Source organism: Nomascus leucogenys, chromosome 13 (genome assembly GCF_006542625.1).
Source record: "Nomascus leucogenys isolate Asia chromosome 13, Asia_NLE_v1, whole genome shotgun sequence".
Classification (NCBI taxonomy): Eukaryota; Metazoa; Chordata; class Mammalia; order Primates; family Hylobatidae; genus Nomascus; species Nomascus leucogenys.
In genome coordinates, this window is record NC_044393.1 from 67,508,008 (window position 1) to 67,526,968 (window position 18,961).

The following is an 18,961-nucleotide window of genomic DNA, read 5'->3' on the forward strand; positions in this document are numbered from 1 at the left end:
CCCTCCCCCCTCCCCCCACCCCACAACAGGCCCCAGTGTGTGATGTTCCCCTTCCTGTGTCCGTGTGTTCTCATTGTTCAATTCCCACCTGAGTGAGAACATGTGGTGTTTGGTTTTTTGTGCTTGCGATAGTTTGCTGAGACTGTTGGTTTCCAGCTTCATCCTTGTCCCTACAAAGGACATGAACTCATCATTTTTTTATGGCTGCATAGTATTCCGTGGTGTATTTGTGCCACATTTTCTTAATCCAGTCTATCATTGTTGGACATTTGGGTTGGTTCCAAGTCTTTGCTGTTGTGAATAGTGCCTCAATAAACATACGTGTGCATGTGTCTTTATAGCAGCATGATTTATAATCCTCTGGGTATATACCCAGTAATGGGATCGCTGGATCAAATGGTATTTCTAGTTCTAGATCCCTGAGGAATCGCCACACCGACTTCCACAATGGTTGAACTAGTTTATGGTCCCACCAACAGTGTAAAAGTGTTCCTATTTCTCCACATCCTCTCCAGCACCTGTTGTTTCCTGACTTTTTAATGATGGCCATTCTAACTGGTGTGAGATGGTATCTCATTGTGGTTTTGATTTTCATTTCTCTGATGGCCAGTGATGATGAGCATTTTTTCATGTGTCTTTTGGCTGCATAAATGTCTTCTTTTGAGAAGTGTCTGTTCATGTCCTTCGCCCAGTTTTTGATGGGGTTGTTTGTTTTCGTCTTGTAAATTTGTTTGAGTTCATTGTAGATTCTGGATATTAGCCCTTTGTCAGATGAATAAATTGCAAAAATTTTCTCCCATTTTGTAGGTTGCCTGTTCACTCTGATGGTAGTTTGTTTTGCTGTGCAGAAGCTCTTCAGTTTAATTAGATCCCATTTGTCAATTTTGGCTTTTGTTGCCATTGCTTGTTTTTTTTTTGTTGTTGTTGTTTTTGTTTTTTTTTTTTGGTGACAGAGTCTCACTCTGTAGCTCTGTCGCTCTGTTGCCCACGCTGGAGTGCAGTTGCGTGATCTCAACTCACTGCAACCTCTGCCTCCTGGTTTCAAGCGATTCTCCTGCCTCACATTCCCAGTTGTGTATTGTATAATAATTTATTTTGATGAGTTGGAAATTATGGATTTGTTACATATACACTACTGTTTATTAATAATTAGTAAACTGTAAAAACTTTGTTTACAGTTGTGTTCTTAAAATATCTTTGTGGTTTATTGGAATGTGAATAAATTAAAAGATATCTTTGTGGTAGCTGACCACAGACCATTATAATTTACTTGGTATTTTTGTTTATTGTATTATATAGAAATGTATTTATTTATTTATGGTATCTATACCACCTGGATATCAATTTGTAGAAATGTTAATCACAAATGTTAATCTTGACTAGTATAGTCAAGAGGAAAGATGAATCAAATGCTAAAAATACTGGGGGCTGGAGAATTATTCCAATGGATTCCTTACAGACTTAATCAGATATAAATCCAGAACTGTATTTTAAAAAATGCAACAGATTATATCAGTAAAATGTACTCTTTGAATTTAGAAATTTCATTTGACAGAGAATCATCACCCTGTCATTCAGCTCTTTCATATACATCTCCAGCTCTAAAGCGAATATTCTAACTGAAAAATTCAACAGATTATTTGATTTTCCATTATAACCCTTTTCTGCTTCTTCTTATTTATTTATTTGAGATAAAGTCTCACTCTGTCACCTGGCCTGGAGTACAGTGGTGCAATCATGGCTCACTGCAACCTCGACCTACAGGGCTCAGATGGTCCCCCCACCTCAGCCTCCCTAGTAGCTGGGACTACAGGCACCTGCCACCAAGCCCAGATAATTTTTGTGTTTTTGTGGAGATGGGATTCCATCATGTGGATCCAGGCTGGTCTCGAACTCCTGGGCTCAATCGATCTGCCTGCTTCCGCCCTCCAATGTGCTGGAATTACAGGCGTGACCCACTGCATCCACCCCTGATTATTTAATTTTTAATTTCTGTTTTCTAGTTCTAAATTTGATTAGAGAAAAGAGAGGAATAAATATATTAAGAATTAAGTGATCAGAATTTTAGGCCTAATTATGTCATTTTCTCTTTGACATTGAGGAAATGGTGAGATTTGTATCTCTTTCCTTACTGAGGTTGGGTGACAAATACATAAGACATTATACTTGTAAGCTCTTTGAAGCCTGTAAAGCACTATAATAATGCCAGAAATTATTATTAAGAAAAAATACAGCATAATGGGTTTATGTACTTAAAAAAATCAGAAACCAACATTATCTAGCTGTATTAAATTGAAAAGTATGTGACTAATATTATAATGTCTCTAAATAACAGCAACAAAATTGCTTGTGACTTCTCAAACCCACACTAATATTCTGAATTGTGTAAATGATAACTGTATTTTGCTTTATTCTGATCTATAAACATTGATGCTAATTGCATTATTGGAATCTATTTATTCATTCTACAAATATGCATAAAGTAGTAGTAAAGCAACATGCAAAAAGGCAATACTGCTTCTAATCAAGAATAAAAACATACATACAGATGCATATATGTATATATAGATATGCATAAAACACACGTGTGTATATATATAGTATATATGTATATATAAGGGAGAGTGAAATATGAATAATAAAGTGATAAAAATATGACAGAAAATACAGCATTGGTGTTTAAAGGAAAAGATAATTACTGTGATTGTCAATATTATTGGAATCCCAAGGCTGGTTTTCTAAGTTAAACAAAATTCAGAAAAATTACATATAAATAAGCCATTTTAGTACTAGGCCAAATAAGAGATTCTGCAATTTGATCCCCTAAAGGGAGGAAATTAGTGATTTTAAATTTAACATAATTATTGACCTATTAATGTTTATGACTATTGCAATTTATTTTATATATTATTAAGTTTGCTGTTTCCTTTTCTATCATTTATTTCATCTTTGGACTAAATACCTTTTGGTATTTACTTATCTTCTATTGGTTTGTTAGTGATTAATTCTTTTCTATTTCTAAGTCATTATCCTCGTGCTCAATAGGCACAAATGGCTAGTGTCTACCGTATTGGACAGGACACAATAGAATATTTACATAATGCTGCCAATTCTATTGAAAGACACTGTGTCGGGTGCGGTGGCTCACGTCTGTAATCCTAGCTACTTTGGGAGGCTGAGGCAGGGGGATCACAAGGTCAGGAGTTCGAGACCAGCCTGACCAACATGGTGAAATCCCGTCTCTACTAAAAATACAAAAATTAGCCAGGTGTGGTGGTGTGTGCCTGTAATATCAGCTACTCAGGAGGCTAAGGCAGGAGAATCGCTTGAACCCAGGAGGCAGAAGTTGCAGTGAGCCAAGATTGTGCCACTGTACTGCAGCCGGGGCTACAGAGTGAGACTATATCTCAAAAAAAAAAAAAAAAAAAGAAAGAAAGAAAAGAAAGTCACTGTGTCAGAGCCATTTTAATACTTTTTCCTACTTTCCCAAATTTTGTATTATTATTGCCTTGCATATTCAATCTACATATATTTAAACTCTACTAGATTTGATATTATTGCTTTTGTATAGTCAATGTTTATTTATATTTACCTACATATATGACTTTCCTATTGTCCTTCTTTTCTTTCTACATTACCATAATTTATTTATAATACTTTTATTTTAACCTGAAGAATGCTCTTTAGTGTTAGTTTGCTTCAGGAAAAAAAAGTAATGCATTATTTCATTGTTGATTGCCTGAAAATTTTTTTATTTCATCTTAAACCAGAAGAATACTTTGAAATAAATAGGTATGTATGTCCAGTGTTTTCTTTCGATATTTTGAAAATGTTATTCCATTTTCCTGAGGCTTCTATATCTTATAATATAAAATCAGTCACAACTCTGTTATTCCCTTAAGGGTAATGTGCTTTCTTTGGCTGCTTGCGTTTTCTCTCTTGTCTATGTGCCTTAGTTTTACTCTGAAGTGCAAAAGGAAGAGAGTACATTTTTTTCTGCCTGAGTTCCGAGCAAGATAAATCTGTTTTATCTGTGGTTCATATCTTATTTCCGTTTTGAAAATTGCAGCCTGATAGTTGCTCAAACTTTTTCATTCTGTCCCTAACCCCTCTGAGGTACCTGTGCATGCACGTGCGCACACACACTCACACACACACACGCGCGTGCGATTTTATCACGTATGTCAACTATATTTTACAATCTTTCCTGCATATTTCATTCTCGTAGTATTCCATGATTCTGATTGGGCATTTTCTACCTTCTTCTAATTCTCTAATCTTTTTTGCTCTGCCTATTGTGCCCATTAAATCCACCTATTGACATCTTAATTTCAATATTTGCAATTTGCAATTTTAAATTCTAGAATTTCTTTTTGATTCCTTTTTAGAGGTTTCAATTCTCTAGTAAAATTGTCCATCTTGCTCTCTATTTGTTTGAATATAGAAATCACAGGTATTCTAAAGGTCAACTGTGATATGCCCAGTAATTAGGTCATCTATGGTTCTATTGTCTGAAAGACAGCTTCCAAGCACAATTGAACTCCCCATGTGCCTAGGGCTCTCAGGAATTCTAAACAGTCACATTAGCCCACACTTATTTTTAAAGAATATATTTTAATTTTACCTATTTTCCTCTTACCTACTTTTATGGCTCTCACCTCTTCTTGTGCAATGCCAAAAGTGAAATAGTTCATGTGCCTACTCACTCCTTGGAGGCGTTTACTGCCTTTGGAATTCATTTCATCTGGTTGACCCCTGACCTCATATCCCTGATGGGCTCAAGAAAAGTTATAGTTTTGTAGATTATTTTGATGTCAGCATATGAATGATATTCTCTCTTGACTTTCTAAATCTTTATTTTAACTTAAGGAAAATAATAGCATGTTGGCTGAATTTCTGTATTTCATCCCAAATTATATTATCTACTTATCAATGGCTATTGAAATAAAATCCACTAAATAATAACATTATTAATCATTACCAAAAAGCACAACAAATCAATGCCAATTATTAAAACTTTAAATTCACATGTAGGAAAATATAAAGAGAAATTGATGAAAACAACGGAGACCTGATACCAGTTAGCTTAGTGACCCTTTATGAATCACTTATCATTTCTTAATCTGTTTTTCAAATGTCAGTGTAAAAAATGTTAAGTCCAGAACCTAAGTTTCTCATCTCTTTATTTATTCTGCCACCTCCCTCCTTCCTTCCCAGTGCATACACACGTAACCTGAACTCTAGTCGTACCAAACTACTATTTCCAGTTTTTATTTGTAAAACACTGTGATACATAAATATAATATGTATTTTGTTTGACGTTTTAAAATTGAATTGTATATTTTGTTTTATTCTTACTAGACACTGAAATAACTGGACTGGGGCTTTTACTTTTTCCTTGGGAACTTGATATTCTCAACGAGACAGTAAAATGAAAAGTTTGTTTGTAAACAAAATCTGCTTGCAAACTTGCTCACAGATGAGTACCTAAAATGTCTTACAAACCCTCTGGATATTAGAGATGTACTATTTAAAACTTGTGGGTCTCCATACTGACACATTTGAGAAGATATTTAAGTTGTTCTGCATTTATAATGGTGATTTCATGCATCCTAATCTCTTTACATAGGCAATATTTTATTCTCTTTCTCATTTTACAAATCTGCTCCCATTAACATTCAGATATTTCAAATTGTTTCATTTTTTGGATTTCCAATATACCTCTAGAGGTAAAGTAAATTAGAAGACCAAAGGTTAAGTACTTATATAGCAGCCAGAGAGGCCCAATGACTGTCTTCAAATGCTTTGCCTCGAGGCATCTAATATTGTTATAAAAATGAATTCTTACATGAAAGAAAAAAACCCGAGGAAAACAGTATAAATTGTGTATTTCCTTGGCAGTTTTGGTAATGGATTTGATAATTTTGTCATCAAGTCATAAAGCTCCAATTATGACCAAGGTAGTAGAGCTGTTTTAAGATAACAAATAAAAGCTTCATTCACTCAGTGTGAAATCACTCAGTGTCCGCTCTCTTATGTCAATAACTAGTTTAACAGTGAAGATGGCAAGTAGGGGCAATTTATATAACTCAACACCATGTAGACATCTAGCATGGAATTTTCACTGTAGCAATATCACTTGATAATGAAATGTATCAATGGAGTGCTCTTGTTATTAATTATATTTATGACATTTTTATAAAAGCAAAATGTAATCAGCAAACTCTGCAGGCTTGCATCCTAACAAATGTTATGGTAATGTTAGGTGGATTAATTTGTTTTCATTCTGAATAGCAATAATAGAAATATTAACATATAAATTAAAATGACCTAAGTAATATTAATTCATACTATTAATTCACTCTAGCTAAATTCAGTGATAAAATTGGAATAATAATTATATGAAAATGAATTTAATGATATTCAACAGGTCACTTCAGTTATTATGCATAACTGTCTCACATATTACAACATTATTTTTATATATACAAATGCTAGGAGACTAAATATTTAATAATTACTGAAACTCACGTCTGGATTACAGCTAGAGATGAATTGTTTTAGCATATTATTACAACATAAAGTTGTTTTGTTCCCCCTAATTTGCATGCCCTTTATTACCGAAATCCTGAAAAAAAACTTTCTGAGAAAAATGTAATGCAAAGAGAAAATCATCATCTATGTCTTTATCTGGAAATGTGGTTGCATTTGTTCTAAGGAAATTCTAAAGAAATTTGAGTGTTTTACGCTTGATAAAATGATCTCATTTTGACCTTTTCTTCTATGAAGGAGCATTAGAGTACCATGAGTGGTAAGATACATGTGGAAATAAAAACCTAGATACTGTTTGCCAAGTAGATTTAGTTTACATTAAATTTTATATCAAAGTAGTCTAGCAAATATTCATGAAAGCATCTTGGTCACTGGATAAGGACACACACACACACACATACACACACACACACACACACACACCTCTTACCTGAGTCAATCATTATCACTATTGCTTTACTGTGTTCCCTGTATTCCGGTGCCCTGGCCCCCACATAAGCTGCAAACTCCTTTAATCCCTGTTGCAACAATGCAATTACAAGAATCTTTCATAAACTTTTTGGGGATGAAAGTACAAATTAGTGTTATATCCATAACAGCCAAGTAAATTGGCCATATTCTAATAATGACTTCTGTTCTTAAGGGTATTTATTCAGGATTTAATGAAAGTGTTAGTAAATGAAAATGTTTGCTAAGGGATATAGGGATGAAATCTTTATTCCAATTAACAACTTTATGATAAACACGAACTTGACTTGCAGTAACAGAAAACCTTTTGAATGCTTACAACTCTGAACATTTTATTTTTAACCAGGAATTTGTCATAGGGTGAGAACCAAAATCAAACAGTCACAACTTTATATATATAATAAACTTATTTATATATGTGTGTATATACTTGTATATACATACAATTATATATATTTGATATGTGTGTACATACATATATATAATTATGTATCTTATATGTAATTATGAATTTTTATAGCTTTTTGACTACTGAAAAATTAGAAAAGATCATGGGATAATTCCTGTAGAAACAAATGTGTATTTAACAGACAGATGGGTCAAACTATCATAGATATGCGTGGGTGCACCACCCTTGGTATAAATTTAAATAGTCTGAGCTATAGCTAGAAATTGTCCATAGGAAGAATAATAATTTTGGATGAACAAACATTGTATTTTATTTTCAATGCAGATCATTATAAAAAAAGAACTTCTCCCTTCATTAGGATTATTTATTAATCTTACTGAGATGTGTCACAAAATGTTGAAATCACTGAAATCGATCACTTAAAACATCAAAGAGTACTTTTAGTAACATTGTGAGAGTTTAGAAGGAAAGCATGACAATGAAGCAAAACAATTAACGTTCAGTTTTGTATGTTTGTGTTTGTGTTTACAATCTCCGGCCTGGGTCTTTTATGAGCATGCTCTGGAAATAATTTGAACACTCTCCTCCACTATTACTTCGATTAGAGTTTCTCACTGTGTAAGCAGCTTGATTTTTGACAATTTATTTTTTGGATGACATTTATGTCTGTGCTTACTATGAAAGCCTAGGGCTGTTGGTTTTAGCTCTCTAGGTATTGTGATATTTCCTTACCCTAGGTGTACTCTTTTAAATATCATGTGGATTTAAATATCATATCAAATGGGACAAAGGAGGGAAAATTTGCCTACAAGTTTCTCTCTTACTTCCTGTTTTTTTAACTCATCAAGATTCACCCTCATGAAGGCAATTCTCTTGTACTTAGGAGTCTATCATCTGGCCCTTTTGTGGCCACTGAGAAGGCAGCATCCTATGCCATAGAGTGAAGCATTTAATGTGGATCTGGAAGAGTAAAGACCTGTAGCTAAGCAATGAAGAAAGCAAACAGCAGGCGTGTCTGTAGTTGTGGATCCCAGTGGTTGAATGGTAAAAGCTTCTTTGTGTAAATTCTCAATAGCCATTGGTTTATCAGACAGTAAGAATAAAATAGTAGAAGGAATTTGAAGTCATCTAGATGCATGCCTAATATACTACCAGATGGATGAAAGCTTCTTTGTGTAAATTCTCAATAGCCATTGGTTTATCAGACAGTAAGAATAAAATAGTAGAAGGAATTTGAAGTCATCTAGATGCATGCCTAATATACTACCAGATGGATGAAATATTGTGACTTGCTGTTGATTTAACTTGATTAATAGTGAGTTTAAATATTTTTCATGTATCTGTTGTGTGTTTGCACATTCTTTTCTGTTAATTTCTTTTTCAAAACTTTTGCCCATTTTGTCTTGAATTTTATTTTTAAAATATTTGTCATAAATAAATTCTAGATACTAAATTATTGCCTATTACATACATTGCAATATATTCTCCTGTTTTTTGCTTACATTTTAGCTTCCCTTAAGGTAGTTTTTATTGTACAAAAGTCACAAATATTAACGTAGGTAAATCTATCTTCCTATCCATCCATTCATCCATGTTTCTTTTGGAAATTTATTTTGAAAAGATCTTTCCAATTCTAACCTCCTAGACAAATCCTTCTCTATTACAGTGCTTCTGTTTTGGCAATAAAGCTTTTTTTCATTTTACATGACAGTATAAATTGGATATCTTTCCAATTTTAGTTTTTCCAAATAGTTCATCAAATAGTGTCTACATGATGTATTAAATAGACTGTCCTTCCTCACTTATTTAAAATGGCATATGTATCACCTGTTGATGATCTATACATGTGTAAATGTTTATTTGTTCTTTTTTGCTAAGTCTTTGGCTGTCCTTTTATATTTACTCTTTCACATGAATTTTAGAATTTCTGTTCTAAAATTTGTAATGTCTTTTACAATCCTATGGAAAATCTTGGTGGGGTTTTATTTAGAAATGCACTGAACTCGTAGATTAATTTGAGAAATTAAGAATTGCTTTTATGCGTGAATCTTACTTGGAATCTCAATTATAAGACAGATACATTTGAAACAATATCAACTGAAAGAACTAAGTTAAAAAATTCATAGGGAATTCATGAATCATAGCTGGAAATTTCTAAAACTAGTTATACAAGGAGATGGCAAAACATATTTGATCTTTTAGGTTTTGCTAACTACAATAACTTAGTTGACTTTTGCAAGGAGAGAAAGCAATGGAAAACTCAACTTGGAAAGAGATGAATCACTCTTTAGGCTTTAACTCTTGGATATACGGGTCTGGTCATTTGCTGACTGGATATCAAGATCCCCAAGGCAGAAAGTTTCTCAGCATCTTCTTTTTACTTCAAGAATAAGGTCTTTATTTCTGAGAAATGTGATAATTTTATTTTTTAGATTATTTAATTGTATTTATAGCATTTTAAGAGCCATACCTGTTAAAAGTCATTGAACTATGATTAAAATAACTGCAACTATATGCATTGTAATTACCTTCAGAAGCATTTGACAATCTTACAAGCTGAAATTACAAACTGCATGAGACACCTCATTTATTTGCTGAGTGGCTATAGCCCTAGAACTCTAGACTTTCTGTGGATGGTAAAAATGCTCTCTTGGGATAATAGAAATACTAGCACACTGGGCCAGAGAAAAATATTGACTTTGTCTTTGATGTCTGAGTGCAAAACAAAAGGTGAACAATAGCAGATAAAGGGGTATAACCTCGCTTTATCAATATTATTGCAAACTTTATTCCTCATTTTTATTTTCTAGTTTGATTCCTGATCTCTAAAAGTCTGTTTTCCCTCATAGGTGAAAATGTTACTTAATTCCTCCTCTCAGTGTAAATAATGCATAATATTTGAGCAGCCAAAGTGAGCTGCAGAAATGCATTATGTAGAAAATGGAAGGTGTTTATGCTTTAATCTTCCTTTAAAATATTTTTTCTAGGACAACATAGTATGATATTATGAGTAGGTGTTTAGGAACTGAGATAAAATTCATTACTTGTAATCCCCAATCTAACATTGAAGGTGATGCATAGATTTTATCTAGAAAAATAAACCCTTACAAACATGCTGCATTTTTCAATATCAGTGTTTTAAAGCAGGAGTTTCTAGTATATCTAAGTATGAGAAAACATACTGAAAATGCATAAAAATGTGGTTTTACTTTTTAGCATTTGCATACCGGGAAAATATATCATGAAAAAGAACAAATTGAACAAATTGAAGCATTGCAATATGTTAAAAATAACTTGCACATTATTAATAAAAACATACATACACTTAACATTTATACATATATGTAAAATGTTATACCAGTATACAGACAATGCTTGATAATCACTTGTATTAACAGGCCGGTTGAAATAAGCTCATGGCTCCCTCGGCATCTGAACCCTACACATTGGGAACCATAGTTATTGGGGAGTTCTTTTTGTTTCCCTTCTGTCTCTTTCCTCCTCCCATTAACCTTCCTTTAATTAGCTTTCCTTAATGATTATCAATAATTATTTTTTGGCATAGATTATAATACTTTTACAAAGGTGTAATTTTTGTCCAAACGATTTTAATAAAAAGTAATGAAGTCACTGAGCCGAAACACAACATATGAATTGTCAACATACAACAGTCATACCTGCTGAGGTAGTTATCCAAAGTCATTTGACAACCATCTCTTGTCTAAAAATGGTGTACAAATTAAAACATCAATTAAGTATTCACTAGGAATTATGGAAACAAAATCTCCATCGAAAGCTTTTCTATAATACAAACATATGCTAACTATTAATGTGTTCTGCACAAGACAGTTATATAATTTTACTTTTTGAATAATTGATACCTTAGCAGAAACAGAACCAAACATTTTAAAGTTTTAATCAGCCACAGGTTTACTGTGCTTATAATCTTAAGTTTCTAGTAGCAATGTGTTGTTTAAACTAAATGATATAAGACATGTGCCTAATCATACTATGTGGTCATTTTTTCCCCCATTGAACAAGGGTTTTTGATTGTATGTTTGTGTGCATTCAGAAGCTAATGAACTAGTCAGGAAGATCAGTCACATGTAGGTACAACCATAACAAAGGGTATAAAATGATGAATTTAAAAATGGATGCACAGACACATTTCCACTCCTAAAAAAATCAATCCTCATCAACTTCAGCCATTACAGATCATTTTTTAAGAGTGCAGTATTAGGTAAAAATAGCTGCTTCAGTAAACAAAGCTAAAAATATATTAAGTCTGAGTAAATTATTGAGAGAATACTGTGTGCCAGATACTCTACTAAATACCAGTGAAACCACCATAACTAAGAAATCAACTTTGTCCTCAAAAAGGTGCTGGTGTGAAAAGGTATATATGAAATAAAATATTTACAAGAATTTTTGTTAATAGATATAATAGAGGTAGAGGCAAATTTAAATGGGGTTTAAAAAGCGGAGAGAATAATGTTGTCAATGGAAGAGATGGTTAGAATGCCCCATGGAAGTGTTAGCATGTGTCTTGAGGAGTGAGTGGAGTCTGTGAGTCAGATATAAATATAATTTATATTCCTGGAATGGAGTACTTGACTGTGGGACTAGACAATTCTTGGAATAGTCTTTGAGACTCTGGATTGTTAGCTGAACATTCTTTATAATGTAAACTATAAAGATTCAAAATTACTAACAATTATTTTATACCTCCATATCATTTATCATTCTGGTTCTTACCTCTGTTTCTCTTCATGCACAGACACAAACAAAATAATTCACACAAGAGTAACTAAACAAAGTAAAACATGATTATTCCCAATTTGGTGAAGTTAATAAAAACTGGTCTGATATTAAGGCAAGAGTTAGCTTTTAAGGATGAAAATCCTTACCAATTAATTGTCTTCTTTGAATAAGAATTGGAGAGAGGATTTGTATCTGATGTCCCATTTATGTCCATTACCCTTGTTTGCATCTTGCATTTCTCCATTTCTGAATTATCCACTTAAAACTATCTCCAGCACTATGAAAGGGAAGTCTTTTTTTGACCCTTTTACTCAAGTTTCACAAAAAAAATGAGAGCAGGCAAGGGAACTTCACTTTTAGTTTCCTTCAACCTCTTCCTTCTAATTTCCAAGATATTGCAAGAAATAGTTCTTGTTTTAGTAATACGGTTATTTGAAGATTGAGATTAATCGTGATGCATTATTATGTAGAAAGCATTGAAGATTGAGATTAATCGTGATGCATTATTATGTAGAAAACTATGTATAATAGTTACCCTGAAGATTAACTATTGTTGTGACACTTATCTTGAGTGGAGGGAAAAAAGTTTAGAAACCTAAAGTTCACGGCTTCATCATCTTTTCCTTGGGCATCCCTTTACATCAGTTAAAGATAAACGATTGACCAACTTTAGTGATGTAATAGTATGTTATCAAGGAAACTTTTCACTAGATAATTATTGTGTACATAAAAATGGAGTAGAGAAAATGGGAGAAATATGGAAAATGAGGGTATTAGGATGAGAAGCAGCAAAATACTTTGGAGATCTAGTCTAGTAGAAATATTTGTTGTGGTGGCGTATATGTCAAATACAGAGAGAATAAATGAAAGAACTGTTGGCAAAAGACAGTTTATTTTGAAAATTTAACCTGAGTTTCTTATCCAAAAGTGAGCAGTTTCAAGGGTGTATTATTAGAATATGCAGCCCAACTTTACATGGATTCATTCAAAAGTAATCTTTAAGCTATGCTGTTACTCAAATGCACTGAGTTAATAATGCAGTTAATTGAACAACATATATGGAGCATTGCCTACACTTCAGGCATAGCTTAATCATTAGATATAGAAATATGAAAAAAGCCAATATGCTTGCCCACATGGTACCAATAATAGTGTATATGATGCAGTTTAGATAACAAAATAGTCATAATTTAGTGGGACAACTTATTTAAAATATTGTACAAGATACCATATGTTCCTATGAGAAGATGCAACTATTTTCACAAGAGTGGAACCTGGAAAGTTTAAAAGAGAAGTGATAAAAAATGCAATCTTTTTTTGAGAAAATTAATTTTTTGAGAAAATTAAGATTAGTTCCTCAATTTAACTCTCCTTCAGAATTTTAAATGACTAACAATCTTTAGACTCATTTAAATAATTGTTTTTTTAAGAGAGAGGAAAAAGGAATTTGTGTTTTTTTAAGGAATAAAATTATCTGATGAGGTTTTAAATTAAGTACACAAACTGATTAAGATTTAAATTATTTTAAACTAACATTTCTTCTATAATAATGATAAGGTATAATTCTTAATCAAACTTCCAGAAGTTGCTTATGCTTTACCAGAAACAAAAGAAAACCAGACAAAATAAAGATGTCTCAAAATATTGTGCTGGTAAATTGCAAACTAGAGTTGGCACTAAATACTTTAGATTCATTTGTTTTCCTTGTTTATTCTGTAGCAATTCTGTTACTTTGGACAACAATTGTTTTCTACATAACATTTTCCTATTTGAATGAGTTGTGAAAAATATATTTCCTAGTTGAAGAATCCTTGATGTGGGAAGAATTATTTCAAAAAATGAATGTTTATATTTAGCTCAGAAGATAGTGAATTGCTGAAAACTTTTATATTCCTTATATAAGATGCATAGAAGACAGAAAGAGTTGCAAATGTATTTATATTTAAAGTATATAAGCCTTCTTGATACACTAAACTTCAAGTGCCAAATGTTTCAAGTATGCTATTATAAATTCTTCCTTGATATATACATATATATAGCTTCACCAAGAACCAAGGAATAATTTATAATATAATATATATTTATAATATATAACATATATAATATATATTATATATTATAATTATATTACATATATATTTTATAATATATATTATGTATATAATATATAATTATATAATTATATTATAAATATATTGTGTTACAATTATAATATATATTACATATATGATATATATTATAAATATATATATATATATTTTAAGATGGAGTCTCACTCTGTCACCAGGCTGGAGTGCAGTGGTGCGATCTCGGCTCATTGCAACCTCCGCCTCCTGGGTTCAAGCGACTGTCCTGCCTCAGCCTCCCAAGAAGCTAGGACTACAGTGCGCGCCACAATGACCAGCTAATTTTTTTTATTTTTAGTAGAGACAGGGTTTCACCGTGTTGGCCAGGATGGTAACAATTTCTTGACCTCGTGATCCGCCCAGCTCAGCCTCCCAAAGTGCTGGGATTATAGGCATGATCCACCATGCCCGGCCGGTAAAGATATATTTTATAGGCAATCATGCTTGTATTATTTTGGTGGCTTTTCTTCTTCCTCTTTGTTCTCCTTATTGCTGCTCTCAATCTTCCTCTTCCTCCCCACCTTCTTGTATTTAAACAGAAAATGAGTTTACTTACTCTGCATCTAATAGCAATGAAATAGAACATATGAATGTGATCTCTCTCTATACTAATAAATTACTAAGGACTCAAGATATAGCAGAGTTTGCTCAATCATTCACACATTAAAGGAAATTTAGGTTCTCTTCAGTATTTGGTTATTACAAACAAGGCTTATACGGACATAGTTTTCATTTTTTATAGCATAAATATTCACAGGTGCCATTGCTGAGTCACAAAGGTTATGTTTAGTTCTAAGAATTTTTTAAAAGGTTGATATTATTTTTGTTGTTATTAGCTTCTTGCAATCGTAAAATTGATCTGTTTTATTTTCCTTTTGCTGTTGTAACAAATTATCACAAATTTAATGGCTTAAAACAGTAACAATATATTATGTTACAGTCTGAAGTCTGAAATGGGTCTCAAGAAGCTAAAATCAAGATGTTAGCAGAGTTGTGTTCCTTCTGAAAATTCTAGGTGACATTAAATTTCCTTCCTTTTCTGTCTTCTAGAAGTCTGCTCACTCATAGATCTCTTCTGTCTTCAACATAAGCTATCACATCACTTTGACCTCTGCTTCTGTCATTATATCTCTTTCCTTGACGCTGATGCTCCTGCCTCCCTTTTACGTGGATATAAATGCTTGTGATTCCATTGAGTCCCTCCTGGATATTCCATCATAGCCTTCCTATCTCAAGATCCTTGACTTAATTACATCCATAGTCTAATCTACAAATATGCCCATCACAAATACAAATTGACAAATCACATCTTTTGCCATGGAAGTTAACATACTCACAGATTCTGGGAATTGGGACATGGACATCTTTGAGGCAGCATTATTCTACCTACTACTTACCTATTAGTCAGTAATAATCTTGCATTCAGAATTCAGATCCAAATATATTGATGTAATGGTTCTTTTCAAAAATTATATTTAAACTAATAACTTAATTGTTGCAATTTTAATAAACATACAGAGGTAAATACAATATAATTTCTTTAAAGGGATAGAAATCATGGAGAGATAAATTTACCCAAAGCAACAGAAATACTTTCAAATTCTCTCTCCAAATCAACGTACAAGAGAAATAATATTCAGCAGTGTTGTGTTTTACCCACATTTTTGAATACTTTCAGTATGGCATTAAGAAATTCAGATAGAATATATTACAACCATTTCTCTGCTTGTGAAACAAAGGCTATGCCTTGGTGATAAATTTTTCCTCATTTTTTGCACACACCATATCCCCTATTGATGAATATAGATTGGCATAGCCAATTAAGACTATAATCAACTAAATATTACACAGAACAAAATTTTCCTCTTCATTTGCTTTAATTTATTCTAGTTGTAAATGCCATTGCCTTTCTTAACCACAGAATAAATCTCACCCTAGGCTCAATTACTACAGCTTAGAATTAGATGTGAGTTGTTTTATAATTATATCAATTTCAGAGTACCATTTTAATTATCATAACTTTTGTGAAGACATTGGATCTCATAAAATGACATACGTGACTACATTTACATCCTCTCTGTAAAACTTAAAATTATGTATAACTTTTTTCATATTTCATTGATTTTACAATTTCAAAAAGTAAACACCTAAACAGATGTTTACTACATTTAATATAAAATCTATGCTGTGACATTAAACATTTTCTTCCTTCAATAAAACTTATCTTTAAGAATTGTAGAATGCTCTAAATGATTTTCTTTTACTTTGCATAAGAGTAAAAAATTTGATAACTTCTTTTCATTATTTTTTTCTGAAATATTCTTACTCTATACTGTTTTTTGAAGATGTTGTAATTGTCTTTCCCTCAGTGTTCCTGGTGAGGAGTAAGTGAGGTCATGTCTATAAAGGATTTAGCACAGCCTCCGGCATGTAGAAAACCACGAGTTAATGGATGCAGGAAATCAACATGGCACATGGATACATATGTAACAAACCTGCACATTGTGCACTTGTACCCTAAAACCTAAAGTATAATAATAATAAAAAAATAAAATAAAATAAAACCACCACCCTTATACCAGTTAAAAAAAAAAAAGAAAACCATTGTTAGCTCTTAGTGTGTGGCCTGCCTTTGATTAGATGACAAACTCTTGGGAGGCCGGCACCACAATTGTATTTTCCACAGTCATGTTGGAACGATGCAGAAACTAAATGAATCTGCAGCTACTTACTCATCCTGCCTCTGGGCAGGGTCATCTTAAAATTGTTCTTGCTGCCAAGCTTCCTATGGTCAAAGAGCCCTTGGGGAAGCAACCTCCATGGCCCCCACTGATAATGCATTCCTGAAAGTTTTTCATAAACCCCCATCGTTGTTATTAAAATTTTATATGCCACTTAACACATGGAGAAAATGATCCTCAAGTCCACCACCACATAAGTAATCACTGTGACACTGCAAGGGTATCTCATCTGGGGTTTTGCTGTGTGTGTGTGTGTGTGTGTGTGTGTGTGTTTTACAAAATCTGGGTCTGACCAAGCTTTATCATTTATAGATTTTGATTTAAATTGAGAAACATGCAACTTCTCCTTTCACTTGAACACTCAGAAGCCATGACAGAGTTATTGATTGGCCTAATTCCAATATTGTTGTCCCTAAGAGAATAGGGAGGCCCTGGGAGAGTGAGAGAGATGGGGAATGGCCAGTCAATTGAACAGTCAGAACCACACAACATTTATTGATTTTGTTCTCTGTCTTATATGGGTGTAGTTTGTGGTGTCCAAAACAACTAAAATAGTACCATCAAAGATCACTGATTACAGGTCACCATAACAGATATAATAAGACTGAAAAAGTTGGAAATACTGCACATATTACCGAAATGTGAGCCAGAGACATGAAGTGAGCACGTGCTGTTGGAAAAATTGCTCCAAAAGACTTGCTTTACACAAGGTTCCCAGAAACGTTCAATTTGTAAAAAGTGCAGTATCATGAACCACAACAGAGAGTGATAAAGTGAGGTATGCCTGTATTTTCAATTACATTTTAAATTTATATAATTTACTTATAATTAACTTTCTGATGCTTTTTATTTCTTTATCCCTTTTCATAGATTCATAATTCCACACAGTATCATTTTCCTTCTCCCTGACAAAATTACTTTAAGGACATGAACTCATCCTTTTTTATGGCTGCATAGTATTCCATGGTGTATATGTGCCACATTTTCTTATTCCAGTCTATCATTGATGGACATTTGGGTTGGTTCCAAGTCTTTGCTATTGTGAATAGTGCCACAGTAAAAATTACCATCCTCTTAAATAGCAGAAATTTTTTCCCTTATTCAGACATCTGAAATCAGTATCGCTGGGGTCTGGGGCCAAAATAGAGGTGTTAGCAGGGCCCCACTCCCTCTAGAGACTTCCGGGGATAATTAATTCCTTGACTATTTCTATTTCTTTTAGATTTTTGGTGGCTGGGAGGAGGGCAGGGTCTTGCTTTGAGACTGGAGTGCAGATCACAGCTCATTGCAGCCTTAAGTTACTGGGCTGAAGTGATCCTCCCACCTCAGCCTCTGTAGTAACTGTAAAAACTGGAGTGAACATGTGTTTCATTTCTGTTATTGGTAATTTGTGTCCTTTCTCTTTTTTCCATGATTTGTCTGACTAGAAGTTTATCACTTTTATTGATATACTCAAATAACTAGATTTGATTGCACTGATTTTTTTTCTATTCATTTTCTGTTTTCTATTTCATCAATTTGTATTTTAGTGTTTATTATTCTACATTTTCTGTTTAATTTGGGTCCACTTTGCTCTTTCTTTTTATTTCTTCTTTTTTTAAATGCCCGAATGTGTCATGGAAGCTGAACTTCTCTTTTTAATATAGCTGTTTATTACATTTTATTCCCCAAATGCACTTTAGCCACATCATCAAAATTTTGAGTTCTTGTGCTTTCATTTTCATTCACCTGAAAACACTTTGATTTCCCTTTTGATTTCTTCTTTGACCCATGGGTTATTTAAAAACGTATACTTTTGCTTATAAATATTTGGAAAATGTGTTAGTTTCCTAGAATTGCCATAAAAATATACCACAAACTAGGTGGCTTAAAACCAAAGAAACTTATTTTCTTACTGGTATGAA